The sequence below is a fragment of the Myotis yumanensis genome, unplaced genomic scaffold (assembly GCF_028538775.1).
Source record: "Myotis yumanensis isolate MYYU_CA2020_CCGP unplaced genomic scaffold, mMyoYum1.0.hap1 SCAF_13, whole genome shotgun sequence".
Classification (NCBI taxonomy): domain Eukaryota; kingdom Metazoa; phylum Chordata; class Mammalia; order Chiroptera; family Vespertilionidae; genus Myotis; species Myotis yumanensis.
Genome location: NW_027223764.1, coordinates 39616934 through 39634321, shown reverse-complemented (window position 1 = coordinate 39634321; position 17388 = coordinate 39616934). Strand labels below are relative to the sequence as shown.

The following is a 17388-nucleotide window of genomic DNA, read 5'->3' as shown; positions in this document are numbered from 1 at the left end:
TATTTATATCTATATTTACTGACTTTCAAGAAGACTTTTTAATATATATTTTATTGATTTTTTTACAGAGAGGCAGGGAGAGGGATAGAGAGTTAGAAACATCGATGAGAGAGAAACATCGATCAGCCGCCTCCTGCACAGTCCCTATTGGGGATGTGCCCGAAGCCAAGGTACATGCCCTTGACCGGAATCGAACCTGGGACGCTTGAGTCCGCAGGCCGACTCTCTATCCACTGAGCCAAACCGGTTAGGGCAAGAAAACTTTTAAGACTAATTTAGAAAATTTCTTCTAATGAGGACAGTATAATTTATACAGCTTACAACAGGATTCTGTTTTACTGCCTTTGGTGGCTTTACTTAGAAACTTGAAATGATAAATAATGTGGGCATTTGGTTAAAGAACTTGCCTGGGGAAGATGGGACCTGGAAAGTATTAGGGGAGGATGGTGAAAGGAAAGGCACAAGTGGGTAGAACTGCAGCAATGCAGCGAAGGTGGTTCCTACTGATCTTACCGCTTACCCCTGTACTTAACATCTATACAGTGGCAAAGTATGAAATCCGGTATTTTGTTTAAATAGTTTAATAATATTCCCATAACAATAACCTAGGAATTACCAAGATTGTTTGTAATGCCTGGATTACATGTTTTACCTATAGCATATAGTATACTATCTTTGTATAGCCTTTACTCCCTACAATCTATAGCAGTGATGGCGAACCTTTTGACCTCAGCGTGTCAGCATTTTGAAAAAACCCTAACTTAACTCTGGTGCCGTGTCACATATAGAAATTTTTTGATATTTGCAACCATAGTAAAACAAAGACTTATATTTTTGATATTTATTTTACATATTTAAATGCCATTTACCAAACAAAAATCAACCAAAAAAATGAGTTCGCGTGTCACCTCTGACACGCGTGTCATAGGTTCACCATCACTGATCTATAGTCATTGCTTCTAAGTCACACGATTGGTTATATTTAAGGTTTATAAAAAAATATATATTTTTTATTGATTTCAGAGAGGAATGGAGAGGGAGAAAGAGCTTGTAGAATTCCCTTGTACCGAATGTTTGTATCCAGCAGGTGTCACTTTGTAAAATTTGCAAAAGCAAAACCTAAAGTTGACGGTTTCTTCAAAAAATTGTAAGGATAGCAAGTAGGACTACTCGGAACTGCGATTGCCACCATCCTCCAGCCTCTTCTAAGAACATTGTGTAAATAATACTGACAGGGAGGACAGGGCCTGTGAAAAAAACTAGTTAAAAACCTTTGACATGAAACATTGACTTTTAAGAGCTCGCTGGATTTTCTGAGCTACCAAAATCCGCTAGGATACTGCATTAAGTTAGCATCTTGGAAATAATCCTGGTGGGAGAGTAACTGAATTGAAGTGTCAAGTACTATGGATATCTGCATAGTATCTAGATTCAGGCTGGTATGAAATTAAAGCAGCCATGCAAATAGATCTAATTCTTACCCACTTCAAGAATGTCCAAGTTTATGCTTTCATATCCCTACTTTAAACATAGGACAGGTCAGCATAAATCTGAGATTGGTGTTTATTTTGTAACTTACTTATCTACTGTTATTAAAGATTAATGTTGCCCTGACCGGTTTGGCTCAGCGGATAGAGTGTCGGCCTGTGGACTGAAGGGTCCCAAGTTCGATTCTGGTCAAGGGCATGTGCCTTGGTTGCAGGCACATTCCCAGTGGGGGGTGTGCAGGAGGCAGCTGATCGATGTTTCTCTCTTAGATGTTTCTAACTCTCTGTCCCTCTCCCTTCCTCTCTGTAAAAAATCAATAAAATATATTTTAAAAAATTAATGTTGAGAATAAAAAAAGTTTGTGCACCTTGATAAAGAGAGATGGGCTGCCCACATGGAGGGTCACAAAGAAGGGATTGTACAGATTGGAGAGATTAGGTCTTTGTCTGAAGCTGTGCCATTGGAAAAAATTGCTGCAATCAAAGCCGAAATTATGGCTAAGAGAAGATCTACCATCAAGACCGCCTCAGATGATCACATCACCGCTCTCACACAGAGGAGCTTTGTGGGCGCTGAGGTAGATGTGACCCGGGATATTGTCAGCAGAGAGAGTGTGGGGGACACGGACAACTATCCTACAGAGCATGGGAAAGACCTTTCCAAGGATATCTGTGCAATGCTTCAGTCTGTGGAAGCCAGAGAAGAAGGGCGAGCGCCTGAACAGCGACCTGTCCCACACGCAGCCCCTGTGGCTCCCACATTGCGTATCAGAAGAAAGGCTCTATTATCACAATCCCTGCGGCCACCACCTCTTTCAATAACCAGGCTGAATGCGAAGGACCTTCTGCAGGACCTGAAATTTGTCCCATCGGATGAAAAGAAGAAACAGGGCTGCCAACGAGAAGATGAAACTCTATTCAGACAAGAAAAGACCCGATGCAGCCGAGGGGCACCGCCCTCAGCCTCACGGTTCCCTGCAGAGTCGTAGACCCGCCTCTGACACTCAGGCCTCTGGACTGGGACCCGGTCGTGGCCGTCTTCGTGCAGGGGCCTGCGTGGCAGTTCAAAGGGTGGCCATGGCTTTTGCCTCATGGATCACCACTTGATGTGTTTGTTAAAAGTAAAGCCTTCCATCTCCAATGTGATGAAGTTCCTCTAGACCAGTGGTTCTCAACCTTCCTAATGCCGGACCCTTTAATACAGTTCCTCATGTTGTGGTGACGCCCAACCATAAAATCATTTTCGTTGCTACTTCATAACTGTAATTTTGCTACTGTTATGAATCGTAATGTAAATATCTGATATGCAGGATGTATTTTCATTGTTCCAAATTGAACATAATTAAAGCATAGTGATTAATCACAAAAATAACATGTAATTATATGTTTTCTGATGGTCTTAGGCGACTCCTGTGAAAGGGTCCTTGGACCCCCAAAGGGGTCGCGACCCACAGGTTGAGAACCGCTGCTCTAGACCCCAACGTTCAGAAGTGGGACGTAGCAGTGTTAGAGCTCAGCTATGGCAAACGCCACTCGGACAGTCCGGTTTTCTTAACGCTTCTGGGAAGCACTGGATACGTACATGGTAAAGCATAAATCCCACTTAAGATTCTGAATTACATGGTCTCCCCATCTGGAAATCTGGATTAAGAAGTGTGGATACACCTTCATCTAAAGACTGAGTGTCAAGCTCTATGTGAGTGTCGAAAACTCACAAATAAAGAAGGTCACAAATTGAGCAAAAGATCTCATCCGATGCTTTTGTGCTTCAAAGGGATCATATGATGCCTGTCATTCATATAAACAAACTTTTTGGCCTACAACTATTTTTTAATATTAGCCTTCTAGTTTGTAATGGAAATTATATATTTTGATAGAAGTTTTTTCTTCATTGGTTAAACTAGCATTACTTAACATGTGTTTCTTTAGGAAAAAAGTAAACTGCAAAACTGATATTTGCTGATCTTGAGATATTTGCATTTGAGATCTTGTTTTAGCTAAAAAAAAAACTCATAAAAATTCAAAAAAAAAAAGAGAGAAAAGAACATACCCAACTCTACTTTTTTAATTGACTCACTTTTGCACCTTTATTGAAAATTAATTGACCGTATCTTAGTGTGCCGGGACTGACCGGCAGCCCCTGAATGATGGATGAATGGGTTACCCTGACACAGTTTCACTGTGAAAGAGAGGGCTAAGGGACGGCCTGGCCGAAGGAGCCAGGCAGTCTGGATTGCCTGCCTCATTAGGCTTTTATTGGAATTTTTATCTTTAGATACAATCAGCAGGGTGAGTACTCTTGGGAGGACACATGTGTTTACATTGTCCTCTAGGAAAGGGTATCCAGGGATTAGGCATCAGGATTCCAGTAAACACCTGGGGGTCTGCACGTGCACAGACTTGTTTGGAAAGGTCAAGGAATAATTAGGGGTGGCGCCTTCGATACCCCCCCCAAGTCTCCCCTAAGTCAGAATTCCGATAAACAGAGCAGGCGGCCTTCCACACACTTCCCTTTTCTCAGAATGTCATCGTCTTACAACTTTCCAACCAAGTCTCTTGTGCTCCCCAACATGAGTATACTTTGGAACTCTTTTTCTGTTTCATTGATTCATCTGTCTCTCCTTTATAGCAGTAGCACATTGTTTTGATTACTGTACCTCATAGTAAGTATTGAAATAAAAAATATTTTGATTTGTCTGTTCGAGGCCTCTTGCATTTCCTTAGAAATTTTGGAATCATCTCAGTTTTTACAAAAAAGCCTGCTGGAATTTTGATTAAGAGTTCTGCCCACCAGAGCCAGCAATTGGAAACATACCGTAGGCTTCATGTTCATGTGTGTCAAGTGGGATAGGACTTGCAAATTTGTTGGAATCCTGCCACAGTGTAATATTTCTCTATGTGTAATTGTGGGCCTCCACCGAGGCTACCATGAACCGCTTGGAGGACTAGGAAGATGGAGGAGTTTTTGAATCTATCAGTGGCCCTCTACCTACAGCTCTCCTTCCCAAAGATGGGGCTGTCGTATTTTGTACTAAAAGAAATGCTGTGCTATCTAGTCTGCTTGTGCAGGAGCCTCCAAACTGCATGCCTGTGAAGCTTAGCCCAGCAGCAGCTGACAGCTCGCCCCACTTTGCATGGCTCGGGAGTATTTCTAGCAGGGCGGGTGATGCAGCTAGTAGCTAGGGGGACTCTCTCCTTCCCTGGTGAGAAGTAAACGTTTGTATTAAGAAAATGTGCACATTCCTCATGTGCATAAGACATGTATTCAGGGTATTTTTAAAATTTGTTCCTCTTTCTATAGTTTTTCACCTTAATGATTTGCAAGACCCTACCTAGGTTTATAGACTTTTTTCCCCCCAAAGGAATTAGACTCACTGTCATCCATATTAGTCAGAGAAAACGATTACCTCTAGAAACGATTATTCCTGGAAAATGGTAACTTGGAAGTGTAATTAATCTTCCTATCAGTACACTTGGGTACTTACTTAAACAACAAGTGCCATTATAGAATTTCTAATATTGAACCTTTAAGATGTTACCTATTGCCTCTCTGATTATTCAATGCATTTTTATTTGGTACAAGAAAATAAATTGTGTCCAAAGGAGAATAGAGATTTAAAAAGTTTACTGGTGCCCATTTTGGTCACCTGAATTGAAAGATCTTACCTATTGAAACTCGGGTGTATTGAACATTTATTTAGAAAGGAAAATAGCAGTTCATTTTTAGTTAGCCATCCTAAGTGACAGGTTGGCTCTGTCTTCTCTGCTCCACAACATTGCAGTTAGGACTTGCATGAAATGTTTGCTATTTACCACTAATTACAGCCTTTCTAGGGTTCCCTTGTTATTTCCATCCATTGCTGTGTTGATGGTGTGTGTATTTAACTGCTATTACATCTCAAGAGTATTCTTAGATAAGCATAAAGTTACAAATATAATAATCTTTTCAACCAAGTACAGTGTGCTCAGGAGATGTAGTTCATTCATTTGAAAGGGGATGATGAACTCTTGTTTTAACACGTTTTAACATGCATGCGTTGCGCCTTGTAGCTGGCAGAATGTTTGTGAAAACACTTCCAGTGAAGACTGATGAGCTAATTAGCTACATTGCTTGTAAGCTACTAATTGCTGGAGAACACTCAACACAGCCTCCCTTAGTGTTCACTGGAAAATTCTGCAGTAGGCTTTTCTTACCGTGCGCGTGCCAAGCCCAGTGACTCTTCAGTGTAGCCCGTCTTGTAGTGTTGGGTGGGCAGTTTGGAAGTATTTAACGTGTGTGTGCAGTCCTCTCAATTTCAGTCACTTGATATGTTGGACCTATGATAGGATGATTTGAGAAATAACATTAATGTCAATTTTGAAAGTATGAGAAATTTTGTAAGCCATATACCATTTACTTTGATGTGTAACTCAAAGACAGGAGCAAAGATTTAATGGATGTTAACAGATTGATTTGTAATTGATGGGTCCAAGAAACTGGAACGTTGTCTCAAATCTCAGCTGGTAAAGCATCTGAAATCAAAGGTGTGATTTATATCTTAGCCATGGCTTTGCTCTCCGCCCTGACTGTAGAGATGGCACCATGCTTTAGCCATTTCATACATGTGTGCAAAGGTAACAGTAAGTAGGTGTAAGGCTGACAACCGATCTAAAGTTTATGCTCACAGAAGATAGATCTGAACATTGTTTTGCTGCATATGCTAGAGGGCCTTAGATGTCGGCCATTTCTCAGGGCCAGGAGTAAGAATCTTTAGAATTTCTGTCCTTGACTCTTCCTTCTCATTTCTTCCTTCAGTTTCTAAGGAAGTGGTGCTCTTTCCAATAATGACCTGAACCTGGGGTCATCTCTCCTCCTTTCTTGAGAGACTCTTATTCTACAATGATCTTTTCTTCCTCTGGGCTGATCATTCATATTCCTTTTTACTGTTTTTTTTTCTTCACACAGATGAGCTCATCCCTGCTTGATGATTGTGGCAAATATTTAATAAAAATTCAATTTCCTTTCAGTTTACTCTCTTCTTAAACTCCTGATTCTATTTTACCGTATCTATTATTCTGCTTTGGCCTATTTATTGTTTAACTCAATTACTTTTGCATAATTTTAATTCAGTTAAAATCCTTTGCTGCATTTGGCATTTATTTGTTCACCTTGAAACTTTATCCCCTTCTCTTTTAGGACACTGTGCACTACATTGTCCTGTCCCCACCAGCTCCTTCTCTTTCTTGGTGGACCGCTTGTTCTTGTCTCCTGTAATTTTCTTAAGCCTTAGTCGTGGCTCCGTCATCTCTTCTCTCCTTTCCTTGAGAAGCTTTTGCTTTCTCAGGACTTTAATTATAATTACTTTGGTGACAATGTTTAGTTATCATTCAAAGCTCCATAACCGAGTGCTTCCCAATCATTTTTCTACATTGACACATAAATATTCATGCTCAAATCACTCCCGCAGATAATGGGCATTCCTGGGAATCTTGGAAGCTGGACACATTCCCTTCTTGCCAGTGAGAAGGATACTGGGCTCAGCACCACTGCTTCAGTCACTGACTAGGTGGTTTCATTTGCCTATTTTGGCATTACATTCATCATGTATAAACTGGACTTAGCATCTTTCACAAGCACTTTACAGACTTTTATTTGACACAGTTGATTATTTTCTTATGAAATACTCTGTTTCCTGGAATAATGGAGCACCACACAGTCCTAATTTTTCCTCTTTATGTCTTTGGCTACCTCCTCTCATCTCCTTTTTGGTTATCCCCTTAAAATGGTCATAAATGTTGGAACTGCTCAAAGGCTATTCATTCCATGTAATATTTTATTACTTAGGTGTCTGTCTTGTGCAGTTAAGCATGAAACTCATTACACAGAAATGGCAACATTTTGCATACCTGTATGAATGCTTATTTTTGAGTTACCTAAGTGCTAGACAATTATCAATAATTTTGATTATTCTTGAAAGAGCCTTCTGGCTTATGTGTCCCTAGGAGAACATTATGATTAAAAGCCATGATACTCTCTGACACCTTTTGGATCAATGTGTTTATCATGAAGTTGTTCGGAGTTGGTGTACAGATAGTGATGGGATTGGGATAGAATTAATTCATTGGCATTAAAGGGAAGGGAAAAGTTCAGCAAAAAAAAAAAAAAAAAAAAAAAAAAAAAAATTCTCAGAGCCAGAGATACAATTGCCTTGAAAGAGAAAAGATTGCATTTGATATCTTAGGGATTAGGGAACAACTCTTAAGTTCTTAAGCAATTGAGTGTTGTTATGAATATAGTTTTGCTGTCTAGGTTTAATTATTAAAAAGTATGGAACTACTGAAGGCCATTTTCTGGGCAGGATTCTATAAAAAATAATTCTTTTACATTTCTGGTTTAATTTCAAGCATTGAGCTTGAGAGTCATTTGACCTAAGTGAATAGATGAATAATGTAAAGTGTCTGGGAATTTAAATAATAACATATAACAAATAATGAAAGGAGTCAATATTGTGCAGTAAAGATCCTCTCCTATTCCTCTACTATAATTGTTGTATTAAATTTAAATGTGTTAGTTCCATGAATGACACATGTTAAGCTTTCAAATAATTAGTAATTTTATAATAATGCTGCTTTAACCCAGCCAGTGTGGCTCAGTGGTTGAGTGTTGATCTATGAACCAGGAGGTCATGGTTCAATTCCCAATCAGGACACATGCCTGGGTTTTGAGCTCAACCCCAGTGTGGGGCATGCAGGAGGCAGCTGATCAATGACTCTCATCACTGATGTTTCCTCTCTCTCTCTCCCCCTCCCTCCCTCCCTCCTTCTCCCTTCCTCTCTGAAATAATTTTTTTTTAAATGTTGCTTTATATTTATATTAGAGGCCTAGTGCACGGATTCGTGCATGGGTGGGGTCCCTTGGCCTGTCCGGTGATCAGGGCCTATCGGTGATCGAGGCCAGCTGGTTGGGGAGAGGGACTGTGGGAGGTTGGCTGGCTGCTGGAGGTTGGCTGTGGGAGCACACTGACCACCAGGGGCAGCTCCTGTGTTGAGTGTCTCCCTGCTGGTGGTCAGTGCACATCAGAGCAACTGGTCGACCAGTCGTTTGGTCGACTGGGTGTAACGGTCTCTTAGGCTTTTATATATATAGATAGATAGTTTCATGCTTTTTAACCCTTTGTGGTCCAATTTTATTTTTGGAATTCAAACAGTCTGGTCCAAATTAATTGACGGGATTGAATGTTGAACCGGTTTGCAGTGTCGACCTCAGCCTCGACGTTGGACCTGCTCCTAGCGCTTGGTCTGTCGAGTCAGCCTCCAAGTTGGACCGAAAAGGGTTAAAACACTTTGACATGTACCTATGGGAAAATCTTTGTAATGATCTGTGTGAGGAAATAGGATAGATATTATTATCTTAATTTTATGAGTGATGGAATTGAGAGAGGGAGAAATATGTCGTATCACACAATTCTTTGTTTTTTATTTTATTTATTTATTTGGACTAGTAATGTATGTTTTTGCTGACTTTTAGAGAGAGAGGTAGGGAGAGGGATAGAGAAATATAAACATCAATGAGAAACATCACTGATTGGCTGCCTCCTGCACACCCCCTACTGGGGATTGAGCCCACAACCCCAGGATGTGTCCTGATTGGGAATTGAACTGGTAACCTCTTGGTTCATGGGTCAATGCTCAACCATTGAGCAACACCAGCTAGACTAAGTGCTTTAATCGGTATAATAGTTTTGATAGATACTAGGGATTGGTCCATCTAGTGTGTCCTCCAGTACTGAAGAGGTTGGAAAAAGAAAAACGACATTTCCCAGGCCCTTTTAGCAGGTGAGAAGGGTGGCCTGGCAGAGGTTCTCCAGTCTGGCCCTTAGTATCATAGGTGTTGAGCAATAAATGGTGGTAGTAGCAGGTTTATGCTAAAATATAACTGTGGTGTTATTAAAAATGTTTCTTGGTTGATGTTGTTTCTGCCTGAGTAACATTCAAGCCTGGCTTTTAAGGGCCTCATGGAAACTTGTAAATAATAGCACAGAACAAACCCCTTTCCTTTTAAATTAGCTAGAGTGGATTCTGTATTTGCAACTTTGATTTCTGTCTGATACATAGGCCAAAAGAATTCTCTCTTAAGGGAATACCCAAGTTAACTAAGATCATGCCATAGCTGGTTTGGCTCAGTGGATAGAGCATTGGCCTGTAGACTGAAGGGTCCTGGGTTTAATTCTGGTCCAGTGTGGAGCCTGCAGGAGGCAGCCAATCAATGATTCTCTCTCATCATTGATGTTTTTTTCTCTCTCTCTCCCTTTCTTTTCCTCTCTGAAATCAGTAAAAATGTATTTTTAAAAAAGGCTGGCTTGACTGTTAAATATCAGTGATGTCATACCAATGGATATGTTTAAACTTAGGTAAATGAATTAAATTTCCCATATAATAAAATATTGTAAAATATAAATCTAAGAGGTTTAGTTACAAAGGATTGTAGGAGATAGTGCATTTGAGTATCTGAGGAGTCATTATGCAGAGAAAGGAGTTAATGAAGTTAGTTGAAGAGCATGTTCTTAGGGCAAAATTGCCTTTATCTCTCTCACACAGTGTATTGAAATCATGCTCAAATTGTGATCATGGTTATATGAAAAAAGCAAGAGGCACACTAGTGTCCCCAAATCAGTGAGATTCAGTATCACAGAACGAGAGAAGTTTCTGGCAATGAAAAATGAATTACTGCTAAAGAAAATGGGGTTAAAAAGGACCAGAGAAAGAAAATTTCAATGAATAATATACTTAAAAATAGTACTGCATGAAAATAGCAACCGTTATTCTAAATCATCTCATATATTTGGCTAGTTGTGGTCTAACTACTAATAAAAACTAGAAAAAACACTATAAGAAACTATGAAGTTAGAAATGATTATACTTAAATGTGCATGGACCTATCACATCAATTGAATCTTTGAGTTGCTAGATTATATTCTTGAATATTTATTCTTAGCCTTTTCCTTGGGCAAGCACATTATACAAGTTGCTATTTACTTCTTGCTTTTCTTTGCTTTTTGATGCTAGAGGCTCTCAGTGAGATTTGCTGTTTTATCTTCCTCACCAAATATTCACAACCTACAGTGATAACCCAAAAGAAGGAATTAACTTTTTTCCCCTCCTGGCTTTACCCTTTTACCCCCTACATCGCAAAAGTATTTATTGCTACCTCCTCCGACCCCCCCACCCCCAATATTTTGACCTCTTCTTTCTTCCTTCACCTATGGCCTTTACCTAGTTCAGTAAAGATTGGTTTCAACCATTCCTGCAGGGAGGCATTTGGAATTCAGTCACTACTGATAGTCCACCGGCTGTGGACAGTTGAACGTGTAACACTGTGTAACTGATAGGAAACGGCTGATGAGGGCCTGAAACAGGAACATTGGCTGAAGGCTCCACAGTTAAGAAATTGGAAGTTTCATGGGAATAGCTTTGATTTTGACATGATAAATCTTCACATAAAAAAACCAAAATATTAATATGGTAGTGAGGAAATGGTTGCCTTTTAAGAACTCCACCTTTATTTAATACTTTGGGGACTAAAAGCCTCCACTTGTTTGCTTTTTTATTGTGTTTCTATAACCTTTCTGTTGATATCGAAGAGAGTGAGACCAAAAATTATATGACTTGCTCAGGATTTTGTAGTCAGTTAGTGAACAAGCTAGGTGAACTGGCTGTTGAGCCTGCATACAGATCTTCACTATTAATTAGGCTTTGGGGGTGAGAAGAAAATTCATGCAATTCTTTTGGTATTACACTGGGAGCATTATTTGGAGCTGGCTGAACTTTCTTCAGGGAACCATCTAACCCAGGCATATAGAAAATTCCTGAAAAAAACCCCAAGATGGCGGCATAAGTTAACACCGGAGTTTGCTGCCTCGAACAACCACTTCAAAAATACAACTAAAAGATGGAACGGACATCGTCCAGAACCACAGGAAGGCTGGCTGAGTGGAAGTTCTACAACTAGGAGGAACCGAGAATCAGAGGAGGCGCAGTGCTGAAGTAAAATACTAAGGTGCGGAGTGCGCGAGGCGCGGGCTGGTGGCTGAGGGCGTGGTTGTCTGTTTCAATCCGGAGGGAGCCTCAGACTCTGAGCTCCAGATCCGGGCGAGTCTCTAGGGACCCAGACTCAAACGGGAGAAGCAGGACTGTCTGGCTTCGGTCCCTCCGAGGTTTGCAGCTGTTGCTGGGACAGAGAGGCAGAGCCCCTGGGGACGGACTGAGAGCAGCCATAACTGCTCCCTCCTCTGCCCTGTTGATCCCGTGGGACCCGCCCCACCCAAGCCCTGCACAGAGGCATTTGCCGGATAGCCTCAGGCAAAGGCTAGATTAGCACCTCCCTAGAGGACAGAAGTTCTCCCACTGCAAACACAGCTGATTCTCACAGCCAGTCAGCCTGGAGGTAAAATCCCTCTAGTATTAACTACAACAATCAAGGCTTAACTACAACAAGACTGTGCAAAAAGACCACTAGGGGGTGCACCAAGAAAGCATAAAAAATGCGGAGACAAAGAAACAGGACAAAACTATCAAGGAAGGATATTGAGTTCAGAACCACACTTTTGAGGTCTCTCAAGAGGCTTCTAGAGTCTGTTGATAAACTTGATGAGATGTACAGGAAATCTAATGAGACCTTCGATGGTGTGATAAAGGACCAACTAGAAAGTAAGCATACACTGACTGAAATAAAGAATATTATACAGACTCCCAACAGCAGACCAGAGGAGCGCAAGAATCAAGTCAAAGATTTGAAATGCGAAGAACCGAGAAACACCCAACCGGAAAAGCAAAATGAAAAAAGAACCTGAAAATACGAAGATAGTGTAAGGAGCCTCTGGGACAGCTTCAAACGCACCAACATCAGAATTATAGGGGTACCAGAAGATGAGAGAGAGCAAGATATTGAAAACCTATTTGAAGAAATAATGACAGAAAACTTCCCCCACCTGGTGAAAGAAATAGACTTACAGGTCCAGGAAGTGCAGAGAACCCCAAACAAAAGGAATCCAAAGAGGACCACACCAAGAGACATCATAATTAAAATGCCAAGAGCAAAAGACAAAGAGAGAATCTTAAAAGCAGCAAGAGAAAGAAACTCAGTTACCTACAAGGGAATACCCATACGACTGTCAGCTGATTTCTCAACAGAAACTTTGCAGGCCAGAAGGGAGTGGCAAGAAATATTCAAAGTGATGAATAGCAAGAACCTACAACCAAGATTACTTTATCCAGCAAAGCTATCATTCAGAATTGAAGGTCAGATAAAGAGCTTCACAGATAAGGAAAAGCTAAAGGAGTTCATCACCACCAAACCAGTATTATATGAAATGCTGAAAGGTATCCTTTAAGAAGAGGAAGTAGAAGAAAAAGGTAAAGATACAAATTATGAACAACAAATATGCATCTATCAGCAAGTGAATCTAAGAATCAAGTGAATAAATAATCTGATGTACAGAATGAACTGGTGATTATAATAGAATCAGGGACATAGAAAGGGAATGGACTGACTATTCTTGGGGGGAAGGGGGTGTGGGAGATGCGGGAAGAGACTGGACAAAAATCGTGCACCTCTGGATGAGGACAGTGGGTGGGGAGTGAGGGCGGAGGGTGGGGTGGGAGCTGGAAGGAGGGGAGTTATGGGGGGGAAAAAAAAGAGGAGCAAATGTAATAATCTGAACAATAAGGATTTAATAAAAAAAAAAAAGAAAATTCCTGAAATGCTAAAACTATTACATATATAAATAATGTAGCCAAGGAATGCTGGGTCAAATTTTATACTTTTAAGGGATAAACCAATCTTTATATGTTGTCGGGGATTTTCAGGTGAGGTTCAGACATTTAGCTTAAGATATGAAAACCAACTAAAGATTTAATGAAAAAGAATTGCTTTTTAGAGCCACAGTTATGTATATCACAATGGAGACAGTTATTAGTTGCACGAATTTCATTTTTTTCATGGAGTACTTTCTTTAAAAAATATTTTTTAAAAAATTGTATTTAAGTTCATTTATCTCAGATGAATAATTAGCAGACATTTTCCGTGAAGGGCTAGATAGTAAATAGTTAAGGCTCTGTGGGCCATGTGCTGTAGGTTGCAACTATTCAACTGTGTTGTTGAGGTGAGAAAGCAGCCAAAGAAATGCATGATAATAAAAAATGGCTGTGTTCTAAAGAATTATTTCCGTATACTGAAATTTGAATTTCATGTAATTTTCATGTCATAATTATTCACTTGATATCCCCCTCCTCCCCTGCATTTGAAAATGTAAAAGCCATCCCCAGCTTGTTGGTTGTACAAAGCAGGGTGAGCTGGATTTGGTTTGTTTTCTACAGTTTGCTGACCTTGTCTTAGATCAAAGAACTGAGAATCCAAGAGTTCCCAAACCATTTTACCTGCTACTTGTTAATAATCTTACGTTTCTCAGACTAGATTTACATTGGCGGGTAAGTAAAATGAAAAGACAAAGTTGCTGTTAATTTTTGTGTGAAAGATAACTAATTTTTATATCTCATTTTTGTTTTGTTTTATCTACACAGTAAACTTTATAGAGTTTCCAGGGATTTCCGAGAGAGGTACATTCTGCTTAGGGTTTTGCAGCTGTGTTATAAACAAGAGTTTTTAACATTCTCTTCCCCCCGCACCCCTTTATTGATCTTGATATTCTCCTCATGGAGAGAAGTTAGTGGCAAGTGTAACTTTTTCTTAGTACATCATTATAATAATTATTCACCATAAATACTAGTTATTATAGTGACAATTTTCAATACACAATGTACACATTCTTTTTCTTTTCCAATGCAGGTAAGTTTTTAATCCCTTGCTTTTCACTACTAAAAAATGTGCCATCTTTAAACAATCAAAAGATAAACTCTACAAAAGGCCTTACTAAAACCTTTGTACTCTTAAGCTTTAAATTACATTTTTGATAGAAAACTCGTTTTCTGTGATTATTGACTATTTCTCTATCCTCTTTGGAGAAATGTCTATTTAGATTCTTTTCCATTTAAACAGTTGGGTTTATTTCTCTTTTCATTATTTTTTATTATTTTTTATTTTTAATTTTTTAAATCTTTATTGTTCAGATTATTACATTTGTTCCTCTTTTTCCCCCCCATAACTCCCCTCCTTCCAGCTCCCACCCCACCCTCCACCCTCACTCCCCACCCACTGTGTTCATCCATAGGTGCATGATTTTTGTCCAGTCACTTCCCGCATCTCCCACACCCCTTTTCCCCCCAAGAATAGTTAGTCCATTCCCTTTCTATGTCCCTGATTCTATTATAATCACCAGTTCATTCTGTACATCAGGTTATTTATTCACTTGATTCTTAGATTCATTTGTTGATAGATGCATATTTGTTGTTCATAATTTGTATCTTTACCTTTTTCTTCTACTTCCTCTTCTTAAAGGATACCTTTCAGCATTTCATATAATACTGGTTTGGCGGTGGTGAACTCCTTTAGCTTTTCCTTATCTGTGAAGCTCTTTATCTGACCATCAATTCTGAATGATAGCTTTGCTGGATAAAGTAATCTTGGTTGTAGGTTCTTGGTATTCAGCACTTTGAATATTTCTTGCCATTCCCTTCTGGCCTGCAAAGTTTCTGTTGAGAAATCAGCTGACAGTCGTATGGGTATTCCCTTGTAGGTAATTGAGCCTCTTTCTCTTGCTGCTTTTAAGATTTTCTCTTTGTCTTTTGCTCTTGGCATTTTAATGATGATGTGTCTTGGTGTGGTCCTCTTTGGATTCCTTTTGTTTGGGGTTCTCTGCGCTTCTTGAACCTGTAAGTCCATTTCTTTCTCCAGGTGGGGGAAGTTTTCTGCCATTATTTCTTGAAATAGGTTTTCAATATCTTGCTGTCTCTCATCTTCTGGCACTCCAATAATTCTGATATTAGACCGCTTAAAGCTGTCCCAGAGGCTCCTTACACTATCTTCACACTTTCGGATTCTTTTTTCATTTTGCTTTTCCAATTGGGTGTTTTTTGTCGAATCTTTGGTTTGATTCTTGAGCTCCTCTGGTCTGCTATTGGGTATAATATTCTTTATTTCAGTCCGTGTATGCTTACTTTCTAATTTCTTTATCGTAGCATCGAGGGTCTCATTAGTTTTCATGAGGCTCTGCACAAATTTATGGCAAGCCCTCAAAATTTCGATTCTTAGCTCCATATCCTCCATTTCTGTCATGGTTTTTTGTCTCTGCATCTTTTATGCTTTCTTGGTGCACCCCCTTGTGGTCTCTGTGCGCAGTCTTGTTCTAGCCAAGCCTTAATTGTTGTAGTTAACACTAGAGGGATTTGACCACCAGGCCGACTGGCTGTGAGAATCAGCTGTGCGGAAAACGTCTGTCTTCCGGGGAGGCGCTAATCCAGCCTTTGCCTGAGGCGATCGGCAAATGGCTGTGCGCAGGGCCTGGGCGGGGCGGGCTCAACAGGGCGGGGGGAGGGAGCCGCTATGGCCGCTCTCAGTCCGTCCCCAGGGGTTCTGCCTCTCTGTCCCAGCAATCGCTGCAAACCTCGGAGGGGCCGTAGCCAGACAGTCCCGCTTCTCCCGTTTGAGTCTGGGTCCCTAGATACTCGCCCGGATCTGTAGCCCAGAGTCTGAGACTCACTCCTGATTGAAAACGACAACCGCGCCCTCAGCCGCCAGCCCGCTTTGCGCGCGCACCACCTCATCACCGCACCACCGTACCTTTAAATTTTCCACACTACGCCTCCTCTGAGCGTCGGAATGCTGTTGTTTTTGCTTCTAGTTGAAGAGTCTCTCCTCAGCCAGCCTTCCTGTGGTTCTGGTTGATGTCCGTTCCGACTTTTAGTTGTATTTTTGAAGTGGTTGTTTACTGCGGCAATCTCCGGTGTTTACCTATGCCGCCATCTTCGATCTCTCGGCTTTTTTATCTTTTAACATATTAATAAAAGCTCTTGGAGATGTTGTAGGTTCAGTTCCAGACCACCACAATAAAGCAAACGTCACCACAGTATGAGTCTTGCTGTGTTGCTTCGAAGAAAGCGATCCTCCCTGGACCACTGAAGTCAAGAGAGGAGACCACGCAAGATGAAAGGGCACAAGAAAAGAACAGCTCACGGGAAGAGGAGAGTATGAGGCGAGATGCGGGTTTAGGAGAGGAAAAGAGCTCTCTTTTCATTATTGATTTGGCCTTGAAGGTGGGAATTCTGCTCCCTTTGAAAACCACTGCTAAGGGGGGCCTGGAGCAATGCTCAGTCTAGGGCTAATTATTCCCCACAATTGAGGCAAGGCCCTTGTATGTACTCTATCCAATGTCAATGAGTCATGGTGAGAGCAAGCCTCTACCCAGGTCTGTATGAGTACTGTTACCTCAATCCTTTGTATGGTTCTCTCCCTAGCCCTGGCTACTTTCTTCCCATATACGTATATGTTGATCAGTAGTAAGCTGAATACTCAGTGAGGGGGCCTCTGCAGATCTTCTGAGTTCTCTTTGTAGTTTTCTTTCCCAATCCCTGTCCTGTGCACTTTAGCTGCCACAATTTCCCTGGATTTTCAGCTTTGTCTCTTCAGCTCAAAGAGTTTGCCAGGCTCTGTCTTAATGTGTCCTCCTTGTCTGTGGCCTGGAAAGTCTCTGAAGGTAGTAAGCTAGGGCTATCAAAGGGCTCCTCCCATTTGTTTCTCACTGCTAGGGATTACTGCTCTTTATTGCATGATGCCCAGTGCCTTCACAACCATGTGAGAAAAATGTATTTTATCCATGTTTTGTTATTTCAGATAGGAAAAAAAATCTGGCCTTTATTACTCTGCCTTGGAAGGAACCAAATTGTAACTTTTAAAAAAACACACATATTTTATTGATTTTTTACAGAGAGGAAGGAAGAGGGCTAGAGAGTTAGAAACATCGATGAGAGA

General features: G+C 40.6%; 1 protein-coding gene and 1 pseudogene across 5 annotated transcripts in view; both read left to right on the top strand.

The window, feature by feature from the left end:
- CTNNA3 (catenin alpha 3) overlaps positions 1-17388 on the top strand; it is a 1374069-nt gene that overhangs the window by 61820 nt on the left and 1294861 nt on the right. The window lies entirely within an intron of this gene.
- Positions 1883-3102, top strand: LOC139022141 (parafibromin pseudogene; annotated as a pseudogene).